The sequence below is a fragment of the Rhipicephalus microplus genome, chromosome 2, assembly GCF_043290135.1.
Source record: "Rhipicephalus microplus isolate Deutch F79 chromosome 2, USDA_Rmic, whole genome shotgun sequence".
In the NCBI taxonomy this organism is placed as follows: Eukaryota; Metazoa; Arthropoda; class Arachnida; order Ixodida; family Ixodidae; genus Rhipicephalus; species Rhipicephalus microplus.
The window spans coordinates 35554125-35560124 of NC_134701.1; positions in this window are offsets into that span (position 1 = coordinate 35554125).

Here is a 6000-nt window from a genome sequence, read left to right on the forward strand (position 1 = left end):
GCTGTATCTGAGCCTATTGGTATGAATCCTGTACTCTTGGAATTGCTTCTTGAGCTTTGTTTACCTGGTGGCGGTAAGTATACTTCTTCACTAATATTTAGATGATCATTTAGTATTTGAAATAGTAACTTCAGATGATTTTTCTACCAGCGCATTTCTAAAAAATGCAGTCCAGAAGAATGGAACATTTGTGTAACTGACTCTTTCCTTCGATACCGGGAGGATATAAATCGCACTGGGTACCTCTGAATTTTTTCTACTTGTTTCTTAAATAATATTGATGAGGGCTCCATACTACCGACGCGTACTGAACAATTGACCTTATAAAGGTTTTGTAAGCAGAAATTTTCACATCGGCTATTGCACCCTCTAGTTATTTGTTTTTTTTCACAGAAAATATAGCTTACCATTTGTCTTTGAACAAACATTGTAAATGTGTACGTTCCAGGATAAATTTTGTGTTGTCGTTAATCCTAGATATTTAAATTCAGTAGTATTTATTGTCTACAATGGTATAAGAAAATGAAAGACAGCACTTCTTTGAAGTAGTATGTGTGTATGTCAATTCAGAATAATTAATTTTCATATTTCATTTTTTTGCACCATTTTCTCAATGCCTGTAAAAAGCTGTTATTTTTTACTTGATTTTCTTTGTTTCATACTGTAGAATAAAATGACCAGTCATCTGCGAACAGTTTAAGTTGCACACCTTGCTCCATGATGGCAGAAATGTCGTTGATACACACTAAAAATTAGAGTGGTCTCAGGACAGATCCCTGCGGGACTCCCGAGAGCACTGACAGTGTGTCGGAGACATAGCTCGGCATACTCACTCATGAGTACACTCACTCACACTCTTTCATACTCATTTGAATGTGGTCAGTGTGAGTATGAGTGAGTACTGATGAGTATGATTAGGAGTGAGTAGAACGTGAGTGAGTACTTTCAGTGTGAGTAGAAGTGAGTATGAACGTGAGTGGGTGCTCATGAGTGTCAGTAGGAGTGAGTACGAATGTGAATGAGTATTCTGAGTGTGAATAGGAGTGAGTATGAACGTGAGTGACTACTCTGAGTGTAAGTATAAGTGAGTATGAATGTGAGTGAGTACTCTGAACGTGAGTAGAATTGAGTATGAACGTAAGTGAGTATTGTGAGTGTGAGTAAGAATCAGTATGAACGTGAGTGAGTATTTTGAGTGTGGTTATGAGTGAGTATGAATGTGAGTGAGTACTCTGAACGTGAGTAGAATTGAGTATGAACGTGAGTATTGTGAGTGTAAGAATGAGTATGAACGTGAGTGAGTATTTTGAGTGTGAGTATGAGTGAGTATTAATGTGAGTGAGTACTCATAAGTGTGAGTAGATTTGAATGTGAGTGAGTACTCATCAGTGTGAGTATCCGTGAGTATGAACATGAGTGAGTATTCATCAGTGTGAGTAGGAATGAGTGAGAGCTTGTTAGTGTGAGTAGGAGTGAGTATGAACGTGAGTGAGTACTCTGAGTGTGAGAAGGAGAGTGTATGAACGTGAGTGAGAACGTGAGTGAGAGTAGGAGTTTGAACATGAGTGAGTACTGATGAGTGTGAGTATTCGTTAGTATGAACGTGAGTGAGTATTTATGAGTGTGATTAGGAGTGAGTGAGAGCTCATGCATGTGAGTAGGAGTAAGTACGAACGTGGGTGAGTACTCATGAGTGTGAGTAGACTTGACTGCGAAGGTGAGTGAGTTGCTGTGAGTGTGAGTAGCAACGAGTAGGAACTGAGTGAGTTACTATGAGTGTGATAAATATTTTAACCATCGCAACGGCGTCCTCAGTACGTTTGAAATAACGGGCTCTATGGCATGCAAGCTTACTGTACGTAAAAGCCTTCAGTTAGTTTAGAAACTGGGGGAGCCATCCTACATCAGATGGGGGGGGGGGGGGGGGAGAGCTGACCGCACAAAACTCAAGTTGAGGGTAGCTGTCCATTTTATTGTAATTTGAATTTTCTAGCCTGAATAACTTTGAACTGCCTGTCCCTATAGCTACCGTTCTTGCTGCACTTACCTCTTGCCCCTTCAGTCTACGCAACCCACTGATAATACATGTAAAACAACAAGGTCTTGAGAAGCCCTTTAACAAAAATCGCCGCGCGAGCCTGTTCAGAAAAAAGAAATGCACTGCGCAAGCAAAAAAAAACGCTGAAATGGCCCGCGAGAGAAAGCACATTGTGTGCGCGACGCACATTGTGCGCAGCGATTTTGCAGTTTCTATCTCTGCTTTCTCCCTCAAGTGAAGGTTGCCTTGAACGAAAACCTTAAGTGATCTCATGACCTCTCAAGCGCGAAGCTGTGTGCAAACTTCACCTTCTCAGTGCCCCATTAAGAAAAAAAAAGGGAAAGCTTGGAGGACGGTTGAGCTTCGCCGTCAATAGTATAGTATGTGATAGCGCAATCGGACCCTGTTCGCAACGCCGTTTCAATCTCTACCCTCCCTTCAGTTTTCGGCAGCTTATTATGCCTTCAACAGTGCAGACACAATGTGCAATAAGTGCCCACTCAGCCTTGGTAATTTATTGTATTATTATTGTATCAAAACACACATAACGCAACTCGTTATTTACCGTTTTATTCGGCTGTCTGCGATAACCCTGCGTACGCACACTGCCAATGAACGTTAACCGCGTCCGCAGATCCATAAATAAGGCCCCTACAATCATCAGTTCCGGCACGGAGCCAACGAAGTCTCCGCGTGAGCGCGACCCACAAAGGAAGGAAAACATCTCCTAAGATGCGCACAATTTCTCGAATGCAAAACTGCCGTACGCAACGCATTTTATCTGAAGGCGAGGCAGAAAGGGGAGGCGCCGTCTCGACGGTCGCGCCAGGACACAGAACACGTACCAGTGGACGGGCGGCCGGGGTGGCCGCAGCGCCGACGTGGCGGCGAGGCCTCAGCGCCTGCCTGTCCCGCTAGTGCAGTCAGAAGGGGCTAAGGGCAGTGGAACGAACGAAGCGGCCGAGCCGGGTGGCATGGCAACGTCATGGGTTCTGGTGGGTAATCTTAGCGGCGGCCGTGTAGTATACTGAAGCTGCCGAGAGCGTCTCTAATTCGCGCGCGTGCATCGTAGCCTACAAAAGTGCGTTTGAGTGCTTGTAACACATTACTGAGATTCTAAACGATGTCTCAGCGTCTCCTACGCGTCATGGCACACAAATAATTGTGCGTCATGGTACACAAATAATTGTGCAGGTGCGCCGTAATTGCACTGAGTCATTGCCTATTTGTGGAACCTACCGACCCTTGAAGAAAGCGACAATTGTTCAGCTCGATTGTTTATTGAGTAACCTGAGTACACATAACGCTACCTCAATGTTAATATTCATCATCGGCCTGACAACGTCCACTGCAGGACAAAGGCCTCTCCCATGATCCGCCACTCAACTCGGTCCTGTGCTTGCTGCTGCCGTTAGGTACCCGCGAACTTCATAATCTCATCTGCCCACCTAGCTTACTGTCTCCCCCTAACCCGTTTGCTTTCTCTGAAAATCCGGTCAGTTATGCTTAATGACCAGCTGTTATCCTGCTTACGCACTACATGCCCGGCCCATGTCCATTTCTTCTTCTTGATTTCAACTATGATATCCTTAACCCCGGTTTGTTCCCTGATCCACTCTGCTCTCTTCTTGACTCTTAAGGTTACAACTACTATTTTCCTTTCCATCGCTCTCTGCATCGTCCTCAATTCAAGCTGAACCCTCTTTGTAAGCCTCCAGGTTTCTGCTCAGTAGGTAAGTACCGACAAGATGCAGCTGGAATAGTGACAATCTACCAGCCATGAGCTGAGAATGCTTGCCGAATGTTGTACACCCCACTCTTATTCTTCTAGTTACTTCAGTCTCGTGGCTCAGCTCCGCAGGTACTACCTGTCCTAACTAGACGTATATACCTTTTTCAACTTCAAGTGCACTGCCACTTATCTCGAAGCGCTGTTTTCATTCGAGGTTGTTGTTCATTACTTTCGTTTTCTGCCGGTCATTTTGTAGATTACAAGAGAAGGAAAGCGGGAAAAGGGGAGAGAAAGTTTGGTGGGCAGGTGAGATTAGGAAGTTTGCGGGTATGAAGTGGCAACAGCAAGCAAAGGACCGAGTTGATTGGCAGAACAGGGGAGAGGCCTTTGTCTTGCTGTGATGATGAGTATGTGAATGTAAAAGTACGTGGGTGAGTGCGCCTGAGTATGGGTAGGCGTAAGTATGAAGGTGAATTCTTAAGCGAGTGCGGAGGTGAGTGAGGGCCTATGATCTTGAGCAGGCGTGAGTATGAAGGTGAGTAACTATGAGTCTTAATTGAGGTGCACGAAAAATTGAAGTACAAAAAGAAGAAACCTGGACACGGTGCACTGTCTCGAGGCGTCTTCATTTTGTACTTCAATTTTTCGCGCACCTCAGTTAAAATGAATTACCAACTCGCCCAGCAGTCCGTGTTTCTCTAAGAGTGTGAGTAGTCGTGAGTATGAACCTGAGCCATGAACAATGAGTGTGAGTATGGACGTGAGTGACTGTGAGTAGGCGTGAGTATGAACATGAGTGAGTACTGATCAGTGTGAGTAGTCGTGAGTATGAACGTGAGTGAGGGCCTGTGAGTGCTAGCTGGTGTGAGTATGAACGTGAGTGAGTACTCACAAGTGTGAGTAGTAGTGAGTATGAAATGAGTGAGTACTCATCAGTGTGAGTATGAACGTGAGTGAGGGCCTAGAGTGTGAGTTGGCGTAAGTTTGAATGTGAGTGAGTACTCATGAGTGTGATTAGGAGTGAGTATTCTGAGTATGAGTATAAGTGAGTATGAACGTGAGTGAGTACTCATGAGTATGAGTAAGAGTGAGTATGAACGTGAATGAGTACTTTCAGTGTGAGTAGAAGTGAGTTTGAATGTGAGTGAGTACTCGTGAGTAGGAGTGAGTATGAACGTGAGTGAGTACTTAGAGTGTGAGAAGGAGTGAGTACTTTGAGTGTGAGAAGGAGTGAGTATGAACGTAAGTGAGTACTCTGAGTGTGACAAGGAGGGAGTATGAACGTTAGTGAGTACTCATGAGTGCGAGTAGGCGTGAGTATGAACGTGAGTGAGGGTGTAGGCTGAAAAAATTGTGGTGAGTGAGTATAAGTGAGTAGTCTCTCAAAGTGCCGACCTATGGTCGGAGACATGACCATTCATTCTTACCTGCTAGTTGTGATTGGTTAAGTATGCCTTAATCCACTTTATAACAGTGGCATTAAGTCCGACTATTCCCAGCTTGTAAATTAGCTTATGGTGGGGTACCTTATTGAAGGCTTTGGCAGAACGTATGGCTAGTACACCAATCTGCTCCCTGCCATCAATTGCCTCAGCAAAATCTTGAATCGTCTGTATTAGTTGTGTGATAGTGGAGAATCCCAATCTGAACCCATGATGGTGGAGGTAAAGAGTTAATTTCTGAATAACCAATGATATTTTAACTATTATGTGTTTCAAAAGTTTACAAGAGATGGATGGGAGATATAGGCCAGTAATTATTTATACAGATACCTTCTTTGAACACTGGAATGACCACTGCTCTGCTTCAGTCTTGTGGCACAAAATGTTTTTTCAGTAGTTTCTCAAATATAAGTGTTAGGTAATGCGGCTCCTATTCAACACATATTTGAAGAAACTGGGTTGGTATGCCAACCGGTTCCTTCACTGTCTTTGCATCCAAATGTAAAAGCAGCTCAAATATGCCTTCGTGGGTGATTTTCACGTCGTCCATTTGGATACGCGTGGTACGGTCAGAACTTAGGTCGACGTTATCATCGGTCTCAGTGAATACGGACTGAAAGAAGTTAAAAGATCTGAAATATCTTTTTGTTTATAAGTATCTGATTCTGTTATTTCCTGCACTTCTTCCTTTCTATCACTGAAGTATTGCCAAAACTTTTGCGGTTATGTTCTAAAAAAGTGGCGAAGTGTGTCACCAAGGAACATTTTTTAGAACTGTGTAGTGCTTG